Below are 19468 nucleotides of genomic sequence, written 5' to 3'. Positions count from 1 at the left end.
AAGGTACACCCATTCATGCATGTCTCCACACAGAAGATGCTCTAGCTGAGAATCGAACAGGACAACGTCTTACTGTGAGGTGACAATGCTACTGCAGCACCACCACCGTGGATTTTAAACTTAAACTTATCAGAAAATGAAAAGAAAAATAGAAATGAAATGTGAACCTGTTACATTCCAGGATTCCAGGAGGAAGCAACAATACTGAATCATCTGAATTTGTGAGATGGCATGCTTCATGTACTAGTAAATAGAAATAGTCTTTGTTTACAAGCCAACATGATTTCAGCTTCTGTCCATTGTTTGTAAGCTAGTCCATTCATTCTTGTTAGTGCAATGCAATGCACCTTCCTTAACATAGCAGACATTTCCTGTAAACTTGACAGTTATACTTTTCTTGTTTAAAATTTTAGAGTCCATGCCTCTTGTATCAAGTGAGGTTGTGATAAACCATCCATCAAATACATCTCAATCACTCCTAAACTGCAAATGATGCATCACAACCAAAATTATTCAAGCAAAGTTCATCTTTGTGCTTTAACTGAGTTTTAAATTTCAAAACCTATTCAATGTTTTTGTGTTTCATTATGAGTATATATATATATATATATATATATATATATATATATATATATATATATACATATATATATATATATATATATATATATATATATATATATATATATATATATAAGTTTTGAAGCAATACAACAATATAGCAAACTTATTTCTATATAAAAAAATTTGTAGTTATTGGCCATTTGGGCAGTTTTTCATCTCTCTCAACTTTTTGATTTAAAAGCCCCCATTCGCACTTGTTTCCCCCCTTTCCTGTAACTAGTCTAGTCCAGATATGGATTGGCTGTACCCAGGACTGTTTGTAAGCTCCTAAGCCCTCTAAGCCTTTCTGTGTTGGAGGGAAGGCTGCTAGCTTATCAGTGGGAGTGGTAAGCACTAGGTAACCTATCTACCATATAAGCAATGGTTTCTGGCCCAGAAATTGTAGTTATTGGCTGTTTGGGCAATTTTTCCATCTCTCTCTCTACTTTCTGATTTAAAAGCCTGCATTTGCACTTGTTTCTTTCCTGTAACTAGTCTAGTTCAGATACAGATTCTTAGTTTTAGCACTTGAATTTGCTTATTCGTTCTCAGCACTTGTTCAGAACTTGCTGTAAGCACTAAAACTTATTGTAAGCACTAAATAAAATGCAAATTACTACAGCACTCAACCTTCCTCATTACCTAGAGGAAAACAATTTTTTTACTTACTTTCCTCACTTGCTTAGAGAAAAACAGCTCTTGTACTCACTTTCTTCACTTATCTAGAGGAAAATTATTTTTTATTCAGGCATGTCCAAGGGACAGTTCCCAGTGTTCTATCCTGTCTATCTGAAGAATTTGGGCATCTTGGGGCAATGTAGCAATTTGTCTCATGTACAAGACAACCCTCTCCTTCTACCACCCAACACTACAACCTGTGAGAGATGCACTTATCTAGCCAAACTGGAGGTAAAGCTCTCCCCAACCAAGATTGAACTTGGCATTCAAGAGGAGAAGGTAAATACTTGCACCACACCACACTTATCACATAGTCTCACTAAACCTACACTACCAAAATCCACACATAGAAACACAAAAACATTCACGGAGGCTCTCAATAATAATCTGCTCAAGCAACAGAGACCTCCAAAGCAGAAACGCAGGCAACCTCCACCCCCCAACACAATCCAAATGACACATAGACCACAGACTCAGTGTGCCACTCAGCCACAGCCCATAAGGCAAAACAATGTACCCAACACACTAGTCATAGGTGACTCTATAGTCAGGCACACTGATGTCCTACTCACCAGGCTAAACAAGGAGAAGGTTACTGTCAGCTGTCTGTCTGGTGCCAGGATCCACCACATAACCCACGCACTCAGGTCACTCCACAACAAGTACAAATATGACTCTGTCATTGTACATGTTGGTGTGAATGACCTGAGACATACTTCCCTGGACTACATGAAAATAGACATGGAAGAGCTCTCCGATCTTGTAGCCCAGGCACATATGACGCTAGCCCTGAGTAGCATCCTGCCATCACCCAGAATGATACCGCAGTCCATGGACAAAATGATTGACTTCAACAATTGGCTAAGCTTCTGGTGTCATTCTAAGGGGCTCCAGTATCTGCCTGGGACAACATGGTCAACAGACCATGACACTTTGCCAGAGATGGCCTGCACCTGTCACCCCTGGGATTCCAGATACTGGCTAAGGCTCTTCCCGCCTCTATAGTGCCTTTTTTAGGCAAGGTTCAAATGAGAAATTAATCACCATAACAGGAACAGGCAAGCAAACACTGAGGGTAATGTTACTCAATGCTAGAAGTCTAAATCTCGAAATGCACTCCCTCGAGGCACTCATTAAAATGGAGAAAATCGATATCTGTGCAGTGACTGAGACCTGGTTCAAGGCTCCAGAGAGCACCCCATGCATTACCAGGCTATAACTCATACCATACTTTTTGGCCATCTAACCTAAACCGGAACACCAAAGGCGGAGTTGTGTCCATATTCATTAAGGATATCCACACCTCCAAACTAGCTGCTCAGCATAATGCATCAGAGGTTGTCCAAGTGCAATTAACTCTGGGCAAAACTGCAATCCAAATTGTAGATTGCTACAGATCCCCCACCGTGCCCCAGGATTCCCAGTCCTCTTTTCTTGATATACTGGAAAATATTAGGGTTCAACCAAACACCATAATAATGGGCGATTTCAACTACTCCACCATTAACTGGGAAAACTACTCATGTACCAACTCCTTCACTCAATGCATTCTGGAATTCATAAATTCCAATGCCCTACATCAACTTATCCACACCCCCAACAGGGGCAACAATATCTTAGACCTAGTCATTACCAACATGAGTGACTGGTGTTCCACACCTGAAATCAACTCCTCGTTGGACAGATCTGACCATAAGCTAATCACCCTAGGTATCCACATCACGTCAACCCCCCCCCCCATTAAGGAAACCATGGTAAAAAATTTCTCCAAAACCAGATTCATGCTTATTAAGACAGAAGTGGTGAACGTCATGACACCCATGCAGATGGACAATACAGTTACGACTGCTGAATCCTACACAAATGCACTCTATGAGCACTTACACGAGTGCATGGATCGTGCTATCGCAAACAGAACCAAGACACTATCCTCCAAAAAAGGAAGCCAATTTGGTGCTCCCCTGCCATAAACAAACTGTACAACAGAAGGAAGAAGCTGTTGCAAAAGAGAGTAAAATCACATGAGTGGAGGAGCTCCCTGGTCAGCTTCAGTAAGAAGGTGAGATCCCTTATAAGATCCTCCAAAACTAGGTATGAAAACAAAATTGCTACTGATTCTAAGGACAACCACAAAGCATTCTATAGCTATGTCAAGAATCTCAATGGCAACACCCAGATCTGCTCTGAGTTACAACACAACAGCATGAAAATTACAGAACTAACTGATATTGCCAACATCCTGGCAGATAGGTTCAGTGCTAACTTTACCCCTCTCTCACTCCCTAATGGGCCCATATCTATACAGGAAGAATGCAGAGTCCCTGTAATCACAACTACACAGGTAAAAGCTGCACTCTTTAAAGCCAAAACACAGCATCCATGGGACTGGACAACATCCCAGGCTGCATTTTACATGAACTTCAGAACAAACTGGCTCCCCACCTAAGCACCATGTTCAATTATAGCCTGACATCAGGCTTTGTGCCCACTGTATGGTGCACAGCAACAGTTATCCCACTCCATAAAGGGGGAGCCATTACTGATCCCGGGAACTATCGCCCTATTAGACTGACAAACCTGGTCTGTAAGGCCATGGAACGTATCATCATGGAATTCATAAACCAAGACATTGGTAACCTCCAATCTCTGGACCCCACACAGTTCAGGTTTGTGAAAGGCAGATCATGCCTCCTGAACCTGATTGACTTCTTTGAGGTAGTTACCAAAGCCATAGACGAGAGTAAGGTGGTTCACACAGCCTATCTTGACCTTGCCAAGCCTTTTGACATCATCCCCCATTCTGGAATTATGGCTAAACTCACTAAACTAGTAATAAATCCCTACGTCACAAGATGGGTTGCCAGCTGGATCACTGACAGAAACCACACTGTAAAAGTTGCAGACTCCAAATCTGACTTTAAATCAATGACAAGTGGAGTACCACAGGGTTCAGTCTCCTGTTTGGTATCTACTTCTCTGAAGTACAGGCTAACACAGAAGGCCTTTGGCTAATGAAGTTTTCAGATGACTGTAAACTAGGAGCCATAGTTGAGTCCCCAAATGATGTGGACATCCTACAGAAGGGCCTCACTGAGACAGATATCTGGTGTCAGAACCATCGCCTCAAGTTCAATGCCAAAAAGTGCATTGTCATCCCCTTTGGTAAAAATTCTGTACCCATGAACTACCACATAGGTGGCAGTCTACTTAACAATGAATGTGTGATAAGAGACCTTGGGACCCAAGTGGACAGTAGCCTCCCCATTGATAATCACATTGTCACAGTAGTCAGGAAATCCTTCTACATGGCACACCTCATCACCAAAGGGTTCTCATCCAGGAAAAAAGAGGTCATTGTTCCCCTCTACTCAACACTCATTAGACCCATTATAGAGTATAATGCCCCTTTTGGAATGTACCTCACATGACTTCTGCAGCAGTTGGAAAGGCCACAGAAGTACCGCACATACAGGATTACTGACCTCAAACAGATGCACTACACTGACCATCTAAAAAAACTCCAGCTTTACTCCGTAGCATATTGCCTATTGTGAGGTGATCTCTGCCTAACATATCAAGCTATGTCAAACCCAGAGCTGTTGGACATGCTACACCTAAAGAAATCCCAATTCCTCTGAGCTACACGCTCTAGGGGCTTAAACCTTGTCACCACAATAAACAGGACATGCTGGAGGGATAGATACCTGTCCCAGAGACTTCCCATACTCTGGAACAAGCTACCCATCTATGTCAAACAAAGTTCCTCATTAGCACTCTTCAAGAAAAATCTTGATGAGTGGATGGGAAATAGGAAATACACCACGGGGATCACTTCTGTGGCTCTGCTCGACAGGAGCACAGGAAAATAACTTTCTTGGGTGGTGTAAGCCTGGGAACCTTGTTGGCAAGGCTAACTTAGGGATTCACTATACAGTCTTGAAATACTGAAATGTCAAATATCAGTATTTTGAGACTGAATAGTCGAAAAACCACATACACGAAAACCAACAATTGCAAACACTACAATTGCAACAATTCACACACACACAAACCAGGACATAATCACACATACACATACACCTACCTAACTAAACAAACATAAAAACACACACAAACACACTTAACCTACCTATAAGCAGGGGGGAAAGCACCCCTGCACCCTCCACACCCCCTACTTATATATTCTAATTCCGAGGTCACACTAAACAAACACACAAAACACACCACCGCACACACACACATTAAAATCCCTACCTATTATCATCAAACACACAACACTTAGCTGAAACCCCAGATAAATCCACAAACCGCACTACACGTCATGAATGCGACACCACGATAGCGGCGGATTCAACATTTGCGGATTCAACATACTGTAGCTTTGGTTAACTGCACTTTCCACTATTCAGTCTCAACATACTGAATTTCGACATTTCAGTACATCGAGATTGTCTAGTGTATCCTTACTTAGGCCCTTGGGCTAATAGCCTAGTACTTACCTATGAACCTATGAACCTATAAACTATAATAATATAGCCATAACCTTACACACAAATCACATATTATCCTCAACAAATTTGTTCATCCTGCTGTCATCTTTCCAATTATGCATGCATGTCACTTTTATGCACTTTGTTTTGCATGTAGCTGCATACAGTTGGAAATTTTGCTTATGTGTTCCCTCCACCTCACCCCAATACCCTTTATCTGTTAGACCTGCCTGATGGGCCCCCTACCTGCACACAAGTGACCTATATATTCTCTTGCAAGGGCCGAGTATTACCAGGCTAGGCAGGAGTACTACAACCCATAATTTCCTGCTTAGGAATCTCAATCAGCACATTCATTTCACCTGTAACAACAGTCAGGTACAGTGGAAAAGCTTAAGTTCTCAGCCTCATTACATTGATCCCTTTATTGGCTTGCTTGAGGTGTACATATTTCAGCTCATCTTAGGAAGCATGCTGTCTCACATGTAGTACACTGCTCTGCAGCAGGTGTTGAAAAGGCACATACCTGCAGGTGTAATACCTAGTGATTACAGTAGGTGTCACCTAAGTGGCGATGCAGAGCCGCTTTCTTCTCCAAAGTTGGGAGAGCTAGCAACATCTGCGCACTCCCATAATTGTGGGTCTGAACACTCCAGCATCTAAACTGCTAATTGAGAATTGGCCATCCAGGGCACAGTCAAGGCTTCAGCTCGCTACACAATAAGGCAGTTTTATTTATGTAGTTTAATAACATTTGCAAATAGCACTCAATACCTTTCAAACTACAGCAAATGGATGCCAAGTATAATTTGACAACTTTGTTTATTTTCAGTTTTTGTTTTAACTGACATTTTCTAGTAGCGTGTACCTCACACCATTCTCCTGATCAACAAGCATAGCCATAATTCACAACAATTTCTAAAACCCCTCAACTTAGTAAGGTCAACAAGAGCATCTTCAAAATAGTAGGAACCAGCTGCTGTTACGCTGAGAGGAAAAGATACATCAGTCCAATCATGATTACTTTTCCTAAGAGAAATTTTGTCAGCTTTGGTTGGAGATATGCTAAAATGAGTCAGAAAAAAAATATGTGAGTACTGTTGAGCAAATCGGTCAAATATGAGTTTCCAGGTGATGTCAAAGTACAGCTTGATAAGTTTTCCTTAAATGCCACTAGTATTTCACTTTATAATGTCTTTTACCTTGACTTTTTCACAGGATGGGGGTGTTATGTAGATACAGGCAATTCAAAGACTTTTTGTTTTACTGACCTGAAGAAAGAAGATAAGACACTGACACATAATAGATGATAGAAGCAGAGAAGCTGAATATGTCAACAATTAAAGAAATAAACAAATGAATGAACAATTAAGTAATAAAACCCTTTTAAAAATGAACAGTTTGACATTTTAGGCTTGGTCGAATAAGCTCTATAACTGTGTAGCTCTGTTCACCTATAGGTAGGAATGAATTGTTAAAGTGGAATCATATCATGATTTGGGGAAATAGCACATAACTGAGTAATCCTAAGAACATATTAATGCTATCTATAAGAAATTTTATAAACCCCTCAAGTGTATACTTTAGTTCACCACATCAAGGGATACAACATGTCTGATGCCATTTTGTAATTCAGTTGTGAGGATATCAGTGGATTATGAGTGTTCAATACAGTCTTTTGATAAAAAAATGAGAATCAAATTAGGATATTGAAGTATAAATAGAAATACTTAATCAAGAATACTGAAAACACTGGAGGCTGTACGTCATAAGATACTTAAAGAATCCATTGTTGTTGCATAGCCCATAAGAGTCATGATTTGCTTGCATGTCTAGATTCAAAGTGTTAGAGGTCATGAGTAAAATGAAAAACGCATGACGTCTGTACTCAGGGACCACATTATAGGAAGATTAACAAGAAATATTGGATTCATAGGTTCATAGGTTGGTACTAGGCTATCGGCCCTAGGGCCTATACAAGCCTAGCCATACCAATTCCCTAGATATTTCTTCCCACAATATTTACTTCCCTGGACCCCTGTCTATCAGGGTGACTGATGTGATCCCCAGGGTGAATTTCCTATCTCTCATCCAATCATCAAGGTTCCTTTTGAAGAGGGCCAAGGAGGTGCTCTGCTTGACATGTGTGGACAGTCTATTCCAGAGTATGGGGAGTCTCTGGGTCAGGAACCTATCCCTCCAGCATGTTTTGTTCATTGTGATGACAAGGTTTAGATCCCTGAAGCATGTGGCTCTGAGGGATTGGGATTTCTTTAAGTGGACCATGTTCAACAGCTCAGGGTTTGACATGGCCGTGTATGTTAAGCAGAGATTGCCTCTGAGTAGACGATATGCTACAGAGTATAGCTGGAGTTTTTTTAGACTGCCAGCATAGGGCATCTGATTTAGGCCTGTGATTCTTTTAGTGAGGTATTTCTGCGGTCTTTCCAGCTGTTGCAGATGTCTTGTGAGGTACATACCAAATGGGGTGTTGTACTCTATAATGGGTCTAATGAGGGATGCGTACAGTGGGACAATGACCTCCTTTTTTCTGGATGAAAAGCCTTTAGTGATGAGGTGTGCCACATAGAAGGATTTCCTGACTGTTGTGGCAATGTGGTTATTAAAGGTGAGACCACTGCCCACCTGTGTCCCTAAGTCTCTCATCACACTTTCAGTGTTTAGTGTACTGCCACCTATGTGGTAATTCATGGGTACATGTTTTTTCCCAATGGGGATAACTGTACATTTCTTGGCATTAAGCTTGATCCCATGGCTTTGGCACCAAGCATCTGTTTCTGTAAGGCCCTTTTGTAGAATATCCGCATCATTTGGGGATTCAATAATGGCTCTCAGTTTGCAGTCATCTGAAAACTTTGTTAGCCAGAGTCCCTTAGTGTTGGCCTGTACTTCAGAGAAGTAGATGCCAAACAAGAGTGGTCCCAGGCCTGAACCCTGAGGTACTTTACTTGTCACTTGTCTGGAGCTGGATTTGGAGTTGGCTACTTTTACAGTCTGTGTTCTGTCAGTAAGCCAGTTGGCAACCCATCGAGTGATGTAGAGATTTATACCCAGCCTAGTAAGTTTATCTATGATTCCAGAGTGGGGGATGGTGTAGAAGGCCTTGGCAAGGTCCAGATAGGCTGTGTGGACCACTTTACCCTCATCCACAACTCTGGAGACTGATTCGAAGAAGTCAATTATGTTCAGGAGACAAGATCTGCCCTTCACAAACTCAAACTGGTTGGGATCCATTGTTTGAAGGTTGCCAATGTCTTTGTTTATAAGTTCCATGATAATGCATTCCATGCCCTTGCAGATCAGGCTCGTCAGACTGATGGGACGGTAGTTCCTGGGATCCAAGGTGGATCACCCCTTGTGGTGTGGGATAACTGTAGCTGTGCACCACTCAGTGGGCACGAAGCCTGAACTGAGGCTAAGATTAAACATGACACTTAGGTGAGGTGCCAGCTCATTTTTTAGTTCATGCAGTACACAGCCCGGGAAGTCATCTGGTCCCATGGATGCTGTATTCTTAGCTTTGGAGAGTGTGTTTTCTACCTGTGTGGCCATTATTACCAGAATTTGACAATCTTTTGGTATTGAGATGGGCCCTTTGGGGGTGAGAGGGGGGTGAAGTTGGCACTAAGTTGATCTGCCAGGATATTGGCAATATCCTTGGGATCAGTATATTTAATTCCATTTTGCTGTCGCTCAGAGCAGATCTGAGCACTGCCATTTAGATTCTTGACATAACTATAGAATGCCTTGTGGTTGTCTTTGGAATCTTTGGCAATTTTATTTTCGTAACTAGCTTTGGAGGATTTTATGAGGGATCTCAGCTTCTTACTGAGGCTGGTAAGGGAGTTTTTTGCAACCTGGTATTTTCCTCTTTTCTGCAACAATTTCTTCCTTCTGTTGTATAGTTTGTTTGTGGCAGGGGACCACCAGATTGGCTTCCTTTTTTATGGAGGAGAGCGTCTTGGTTCTCTTTGGGATGGCATGATTTATGCACGGGTACATGTGCTCATACAGTGCTTTAGTGTAGGACTGAGCAGTTGAACTTTCAGCGCCTGTCTGCATGGGTGTCATGAAGTTTGTCACTTCTGACTTGATTAGCATGAAGTTCGCTTTGGAAAAGTTTTTTACGGAGGTTTCCTTACTGGGGTGGGGGTGGGATGTGGATTTTAAGGGTGATTAACTTATGGTCAGACCTGAAAAACAAGGGGGTGACCACTGGTGTGGAGCATCTATCTCCCTTGTTGGTAATGACCAGGTCTAGGATATTGGAGCCCCTGGTAGGACAATAGATTAGTTAATCCAGGGCATTGGAATTTATAATTTCCAAGAACCGTTGGGAAAAGGTGCTGGTACCCCAGTAGTTTTCCCAGTTAATGGCAGGGTAGTTGAAATCACCCAGTATTAGGGTATTTGGTTGTATCTTAATATTTTCCAGTATATTTAGAAAGTTGTAGTGAGAATTTTGGGGCATGGTGGGGGATGTGTAGCAAGCTACAGTTTGGATTGCAGTCTTACTTAGTGTTAGTTGCACCTGGAGAATTTCAGATGCATTGTGTTGGGCAGCTAGCTGAGAGGTGTGAATATCTTTGAATAATATGGACACTCCTCCACCTTTAGTGTTTCGGTCTTGGTTTGGTGGCTGAAAAGTGTGGTAAGAGTTGTAGCCTGGTATTGCAGGGGTGCTCTTTGGAGCCTAGAACCAGGTCTCAGTTACTGCACAGATATCGATGTTCTCCATTTTTAGGAGTGCCTCGAGAGAGTGCATTTTGAGGTTTAGACTTCTAGTATTGAGTAGTATTACCTTCAGATTTTGCATGCTTGTATCTGTTACTGTGATGGTTTTGTCCATTTAACCTTGCCTAAAAAGGCAGTAAAGGGGTGGCAAGAGCTTAGGCTTAATAAGAAGATAAAGCAGCAAAGGATTTCTCCACCCATGAGGATTAATCAGACAAATCCAGTGAAATCTTTGAAAATGCAATCAGATAACTACTTGAGCATGTGAAAATATAAGCTACATCAATGGTAGTCAAGCCATTGAAGTTATATAGTGACATTGTTCACACTTATATAGCCTTCATTAGTTTTCCAGCCTCAGCATTTTATTGCTTTATTCTCAATGTGTCTTAGCACATGTATTTCTTTCTTCAACATTACTACAGACATTTTTTCTTATTTTCTTTTTCATATACTGAAAATAAAAATCTCTACTTATTTTAACATATAATGTAACTGGGCTATTTTGAAGACAAGAAGACTACAGCAGAGGAGGTGAAGACTACAAAGCCCTTTCCCATCTGGTTTCCTGTTGATGCATCGCACAGCAAGGACTTGAACAGCTTTGTAAAAACAGGTCTGCAGTGTTACAGCCTTTGGTTTGAGTAGAGGCTTCCACATGACAGCTACCCGAGCTTAGACAATGGGCAAACTGTACATCAGTACCCTGACTGAAGAAAGAGCATTTTCCAGCAGGGTATTAATGTACAAGTAATGCCCGCTGGGAAGAACATGTCTGCGGTTTCATGGCAGCATATCAAATTGCCGTTGAGCTTGGAATGAGAAAACAGAACGGCTGCCTTTATTTTACACTCACTAAACAGCATTTTTGCTGTTTAGCGAGTGTAAAATAAAAAAGAAAAAAATTAAAATAAAGCATGTGTGTGAGAGTGTATGCATGTATGAGAGTGAGACAGAGAAAGAGAGAGAGAGGTATCCAGTGAAACAGAAATGTGTGTGTTTATGTTTGTCTATGTGTGTGAGGATGACAGAGTGAGAGAGAAAGACAGAGTGATGTGTGACTGAATGCATGTATGTAAGCAGAGGAGACTGTGTGAGAGTGAAAGATCCAGAGAGAGTGAGACCGATCTTGTGGAAGTTAGTGAATGTGTGTATGAAAGCAGAGCAGACTGTGTTTGTGTGTGTGTGTGTGTGTGTGTGTGTGTGTGTGTGTGTGTGTGTGTGTGTGTGTGTGTGTGTGTGTGTGTGTGTGTGTATGTGTGTGAAAGCAGAAGAGACTGTGTATGTATATAGGAGAGAGAATGGGCTGTATGTAAAATTGTTGTGTTTCACTTGCTTATTATTTTTTTAAGCACTATTATTATTTTTTATATATGTTTGATGTAAAATGCTTCCTACAACATCATTATTGTATACTACTGCAAGCATGAAACATTAGGTGGAGGAATTATTTTACATTAAAAATATATTAAAAAAATAAAATAGTACTTAAAAATAGATAAGTAAAACACAACAATTTTAGAGACAGACCATTGTCTAAGCAGAATAATGCCCCCCAGAGTGTGTGTTAATGTGCAATCAATGCCCTTCCAGGGGAGTATAGGCCCACTGCCTGTGCCTTCAGGCCTTGCAACACCCCTGGGCGGGCATTAATTACACATTAACACGCACCCTGTTGGGCATTATTGCTTGCTTGGATCCAGTGATGGACTGGAGTGCTAGATTTTCATTGACGAGTTTCTACTAGAGCATTGACTGCATTCTGATTGGCTGGTTTTTGCAAGAATGAAGCCTTAAAGGTTTTAAATACCATGGGGCTTGACCATTGCAGTGCTCTATTCTGTTGGGCTACTCTGAAGATAAGACGACAACAGAGAAGGAGGAGAAGAGTACAAATCCCTTTAACATTTGGGTTTCTGCTAATTTATCACTGTACCAGTACTGTATTGGTTTCCTAGCACTGGGACTGCAGTGCTGTAGCCTTTGGTGAGAGCAGAAGCTTTCACATGACAGCTACCTGAGCTTGGGTTCCAGTGAGGGATTGCAACATTATGAGCTAGTCTTCATCCTATTAGGTACCAAACAAGAGAGCCTAGTCTACAACAGGTAAGGGAACCTCTCATCTTTGATCTGTATGGCATAAATATCAGTGGCTTGGTTTTCACAACTTTGTTGTACTACTGTGACTGATTTTTATACTGCTATGTTTCATACAGGGAAATTGTTGTCTCTTATTAACTTACTAACTGCATGCCTTGAGAACACACAGCTGAAATTATTACTTTTGTTCTGCAGTTGTGTTGGGTTTAAATTGCATTGCACTTTTGAACCTTATTTGTACTGTACTGCTGTTCAGTTTTGATTTGCTGACTGTAGTGATATTAAGTTTAAATGTGTAATCCTATAATTCTGTACTGGTATCTATATGTAACTGTATAAAACGGCTACTGTTAACTCTTATGTACCTATCCACATGCGGAGCTTTTCTCCCCGGGCCTCCACTGAAAATGGATCTGTGTCCATTCGGACTATCCCGGTTAACGAATGTAAAATAAATAAATAATACTGTACAATTGGGCCTTGATGCTTTGGTACTGTAGCTACTAGCATTATATAAGATAATACTGTAGTGTTGTCTTTTGCTGACACTAGGCATATAAAAACAAATTTACTTATTATCTCAGTAACTGACTGCACTTTTTGATCATTTGTATTCTTGCAGTTCTGTTTGTTCTAATTACTATACTGTTATGCTATATAAAACTACTGCTCTACAGTACCACATTAGACAGTACAGGGTCACCTTTGTGATATACATTTATTACTTAACTGACTGCTATACTGTTACAGCACTTGAAACTACTGCTTCAGATGATTTGTAGCTATTACAGTTACTGCATTTGGATCCACTGAGTCGGACTACCCATTGTTCATAATTTTTACTGGCTAGTTAGAAACCACATTAACCTATTGGATGAAACTGTTTAGTTGAATTTGTTACTGTTACTGATATCCTTAATTACCCTACATAAGTCTATCACTTTTACATTTCTTTTTTGCACATTGTAACTACTTCAGTAGACACAGATCATTTTGAACCTTTAGCCATATCCTAGTTTATCACTTTTTTCTAGGTAAGTCAGTTATCTTTTAAGCATATCCTACACCCCATCATCTATACTGGACATTATGGATTCTCATTCAACTGTTTTCCCTTCTGTAGTGTATTTTGAAGCAGTGCAGTGACTGCCTCATGCTTATTGATAACTCCTTATGGTACCTTACAATGATTCAGTATGTGAGAGGTGTAAGCATTTACTTAATATGGAAGCACCCATCTCTCCTCAGCACATTCAGTAAACACAACACATATACACATACGGCACACAGAGTACTTTCTGTAAACTAACTTATGTTGAGATTGTTAAGAGAACACTGCCTAGGCCTCCCAGGTTAAAGACTAAGAAACCTCAGATATTAGTATACACAGCAACACACCTACCTGCACTCTTCACACCCAAACTTAAGATGTATATCTCTAACAGTCACAAGAGTGCACACTCCAAGCCGTTACAGCCTACTGATTCTGCATGAGACTATTGCAATGTTTTAATAATAGTAGATTCTATTGTAAGACATGCAGACACCATGCTCACCAGGCTGAATAATAAAAGGGTAGCAGTTAGCTGTCTATCTGGAGCCAGAATCTGGGATATATCAAGGGCTCATAGATCCCACCATCCTTTCATATGATTATGACCTGATAGTGGTCCATGTGGGTGTGAACGACTTTAGACACTCTACCCAGAAGGACATGCAGATGCATATGACCGAACTTGCTATACATGTGTCTGAGGCAGGAAAGACACTCATCTTGAGTGGTATTTTGCCATCACCCGAAATGATGCCAAGATTCAAAAACAAGATAATTGGCTTTAATAATTAGCTATGTAGTTGGTGTCATTATAGGGGGATCCAGTGTATGTCAGCTTGGGATGAGTTGGCTGACAAGTTTTCTTGCTCTGCCACAGATGGTCTTCACCTGACTTACTAAGGCTTTTGCATTCTAGCTAAAGCATTTGCTGTCACTATAGTGTCTCTTTTTAGGCAGAGTTCATCTAATTTGTAACACATTAATCTTACTCTATTCAATGGAAAGAGTCTTAACAAAAAAGATGCCCAAACTTCAGGCTGTCCACATTCTTACGTGTATAGTTACAGAAAATTAGTTTCAGGGCAATGAAAGCACTCCCTTTATTCCTGGATATAATCCCTATTGTGTCTTCAGACTCAAAAGCAATTGTGGGGGAAAATCAGTTTTTGTCAAGGATATCATCACCTTGTGACAGATCCCTTGGGACACAACATGTGAAGTCCTATAAATACAAATCACCCAAAACAAGACTAATTATCATGTCATAGCTAGCTACACAGCACCCTCCGTATCCCCTTCTAAGCATGATAGCTACCTTTTCACATTAGCTGAAATTTCTATTAAACCCAAAGCCATTTTACTGAGGGACAACAATAGGAAAGTGGTGTAATGGGGAGCAAGCAGGAGGAAAAAACAAAGTGAAAGGAGGGTAGGAATGTGCAGGGAGGATGTAGGAATGAATCATAACTATCTATTTCTTCAACAATAAAACATGACCATATATACAAAATATTAGCTGAATTTTGACTGTCACCTACAGAGAGGGGTGACCACAACACAATCATGTTGTATAGCTAACTGGACTGAATCACGTTTGTCATGAAGACACTTGTGCAAAATGGACAGCTATGTATGGAATGATTTTCTTTTTTTTTTGTGATACAGGTTCCCATTATTTTTATTTATTTATTTATTTGTTTATTTATTTATTTATTTATTTGGGTATGTTGGGGAAGGGATGTAGGAATGTCTGGGTGAGGTAAGTTGGGAAGGTGAGGAAGCAATTGCAGACAGACAAGACACACAAGACAAGAAACAGGGAAGGTGAAGCACACAAGAGGTGCGTGAACATCATGGTTGGGAAGAGGGTGGGGAAGTCAAGGTCCCATGCATGTCAAGCTACTTGACAGTGAGAGTTGAGTCCTCACCCAGTAGACTGACATCACGGTCACCTCACTGCATACCATCCCTGGCAGTTCTTCTCAGGTGATAAAGTCACCACCTCCACCACTGCTCCCAGAGGGAGCCGCAAGCCTGTCCTCCAGGGCAGAACTACCTGAGAGATCAGGAAACATTAGTAACTTCATATGTGAAATACAAAGCATTGCTACAATTATTTGACTCTATTCTGCTATCTTTAAGAACAGACATGCACTATAGTGCAGATTGCAGTCAGCAGTCCTTGATGTATGCATATATTGCATATATGAGTGTTCCAATTATATTGATTAAAGTATACAGAAGGCCATTTGTGCCACTGGTATAGACGTATGAAGTTACATTCCAATAATGATGAAAGCCTAACAGTATTGTATATTTGGGAAGTGTATTTCTTGAACCCACAACCACTGATTACTGTCTAATACTGTACTGTTAGTTTGTTCTACAGACTATTGCATACCTGTTATTTGAGAATAATGCATGCTCAATTTAATACAACTGTATTAAGTACCAACTAAATCATTCTTAACTTTTAATGCTACAAAATTGCTATTATTATTATTATTATTATTATTATTGTTATTATTATTATTATTATTATTATTATTATTATTATTATTATTAAATTACTATTTTAGAGCAGTACTGTTCTGATGCATGCATACCACATGAAAACAGAACAGAACAGAATAGCATTATGAATTCCAGTCTAGAGTATATTCCGTTTTAACTATTATAATTGCTCACTGAAATTGATACATACACATATGTCTGCATTGTTCACCAGTGTGGGGGAATACCTGTAGCACTGATCAAAGCCCTACCAAACATTTCTACCTTAGCTAAAAATCAATGTAGAATGAGCATTTCCCACCAACTGTATTTTGGATCCTGATGTTTTCCCAACAATTGCACATCTTGTGCTTACTGAGAGTATACATATTTTGGTTTTGCAACATTTGAAAATGTTGCGCATCGATTACTATCATGCAAATGTGGTAATCAAGGGTGTGCACTGACAGGCAATGTATTTCTGCAATAGTAAGCGATGCACAACAATTGCAAGCAGTGCAATTTCAAGGTTATTTGGTATGCAGGCAATTATGTAAATGTAAATGCTAGTCAAATGGACCATGTTTATGTTTGTGCTGCACTTACAGCTGTTGCCACAAGAAGGTTGAGAAAACAGTTGTGTGCGGTGCACTTCATTGCTATAATCTACAATGTCACAACAGTAAAACTTAATTTGCACACCCTGTACTAGAACCCCAGACCATCTGCTGTCCACACCTACACTTAAGACCTGCTTCTATAGGATTAGTGACATGATATTCTCTATCTTAGTATTCATCATAAAGTTCTATGCTGTTAACTACAGTGCAACGCTGCTTACCGTGTCTGAGTGATGACCAATACTATTAATTTAATGCATCCAGTTTATGTTTGTGGCTGTCTGAGTCCTGTCTGCAAGCTGGGTGGTCCATTCATCCAGTTTGTTCACTGCTGTACCAGGTAAGCACAGCCAAACACATTTGTGCTAAGCCGAGCATCACACAAACACTGACCTCAAAAAAAATAAATAGTAAATAAAGCCCTTAAGGTGTAAACACTCAAAAAACAAATGTTCTTGCCATTGGAGACTCCATAGTGAGACACACTGATGTCCCACTCACCAGGATAGATAAAGAGAATGTCACTGTCAGCTGTCTGTCTGTCTGGTGCCAGGATTCAGCTGCAGAGTAATACTGCTGTTTGCAAATTCCCTGTGGGCAAAGAGAAGCACAACCTGCCATGCTCACAGCTTTAATAACCAAATGAATGGTGGCAGAAGAAGTGATGAGTGTTGTGCTCAGTGTACAGTACATACTTATGTAACTACAACATGTAGAAGTGTGCTACAGCATGGAGGAAATCCAGCAGGATACTGTAGTCACATTTATGCTCCAGTATGTGTTTTAGGTAATGTTCCCTAGACACTGTGAAGGGTGTAGTGGTCCACCCACTCCAATTATAAAGGCACTGCCCATTGTGCACTGCATTTGTATTGCCAGTGACATGCCCTCTGGTCAGCCTGCTGCTGATGCCTACCATATTGCCTGCTGTCTCATGTTCCGTTGGGGACCATGGACATTGTTTCCCCCCTGTGCATTTGGTTACTGAAGTTGTGGGCATGGCAGCGTATGCTTCTCTTTGCCCACAGGGAATTTGCAAACAGCCATATTTCTCTGCAGCTGAATGTCACTTCAGGCATGTGTCCCCAGTCAAATGTTCCACAGGGAAATGTCTCACTGCCTAGGCGCCTGAACCCAGTGGTAGTGTCGTCAACTCACAGCAAGAGGTTCTCTGGTTCGATTCTTGGCTGGGGTACTTTATGTAAGGAGTCTGCATATCCTCACTGCATTCATGTGGGTTTCCTCCTACATTACAAAGACATTCGTCTGGAGTGTTTCTCCCCAGGCCTCCACTGAAAATTGTCTTTGTTCCAAGTCAGACTTTCCAAGTAAACAAATGTTAAATAAAATAAATAAATCATTTCCAAAGATGAATCAGCAGCCTGCACTATCACCCATGGAGACAAAATAATAATAACAATAATAGTAATAATAATAATAATAATGTTAATACCATTGAATGGAGAGGGACAACAACCAGTACAATCTAATCAGATATTATGCAGTCAGAATCTACAATTATACTATACAACAGAGACACTAAATGCTATGTGAATACTACAATTATTTCAGAATCAAACCACTCTCACAGCAATATTTTCCAGTGGTCAGATCCTTATCTTTGCACTTTCTGATATTACCTGATATTACTAAATTAAATTTAACCTTCACCAGCATTAAGAATTATGATACAGGAAACAAAAAATATTTCTCAATTATTCTATGAGTACAATCTCTAAGAGGACTATATTGCACAGTAATCAATGATGATATACTCAAATCAAATTGGTACATAGTCTCTATGATGAGTAATAAATAGAAGCCATGTGTCCCTGTATACCTGCCAGATACCCAGATCGTGGACTATTTACTAAAACATTCATGTTCCTAGATGGTTCATCAAAATATGTTATTACATTTATTCTAGTCTAAAGCACCTAAGATAACATTTAATAGCTCTAGAAATATAAATGGATTACTTAGCAGTTGGAGTAAGGAATTCATCTTATGGAATGAAATGCAATTTATAGAAAAAAAGCAGTTCAATAAAACATTGAGGTTTTAAAGGGACTGGCAGTGTACCAGCATGGTGGTCTGAAATTAAGTAGTGTTACATCTTGCTTTTTTACCAAACAAGAGAAAAAACACTCCCCCAGATTCACGAACCCTCCGTGTAAGACTAAATAAGTCTTACTCGGAGGCTGCAGTTGAACGGTATGATGTCAGTGTGCCATGAATATTTATGAGGGCACGCTGACTCAACTGCAAGTCTAACACGGACCGTGCAGTAAAGCAGGGGGCGTGTCCAACTGCTGAGCAGTCTAAAGGTCCACGCCCCTGCAAGTGTCCAAAATGCAAATTATCAACACACAAGAGCAAGTCCTCTCTAATGTCCATGTACTCAACACCACACTCCCTGACATTGTAACCCCCCAGCACAGTTATAAAAAGTAAAACATTTAATTAGTTTTTTCTAATTCCCGATATAGCTGCCCGTATTTGCATGTGTGTGCAGGGGTGTGCCCATTGCTTAGCTGCAGTTAGCAATCCTGACATGGAAGAGCATAAGAAGGAATGTTTATGTCAATCATGCCAAATGGCAATAGCGTAATGGTAGAGCGTTCGCACAAAGAGACGACATTCACGGTTCGAATCCCACCACTCCCCTTCCTATT

This window comes from Protopterus annectens, chromosome 7.part0, assembly GCF_019279795.1.
Source record: "Protopterus annectens isolate FY-2018-M chromosome 7.part0, PAN1.0, whole genome shotgun sequence".
Lineage (NCBI taxonomy): Eukaryota > Metazoa > Chordata > Ceratodontiformes > Protopteridae > Protopterus > Protopterus annectens.
The sequence above is the reverse complement of the archived record's forward strand: the minus strand, read 5'-3'. Positions refer to the sequence as shown.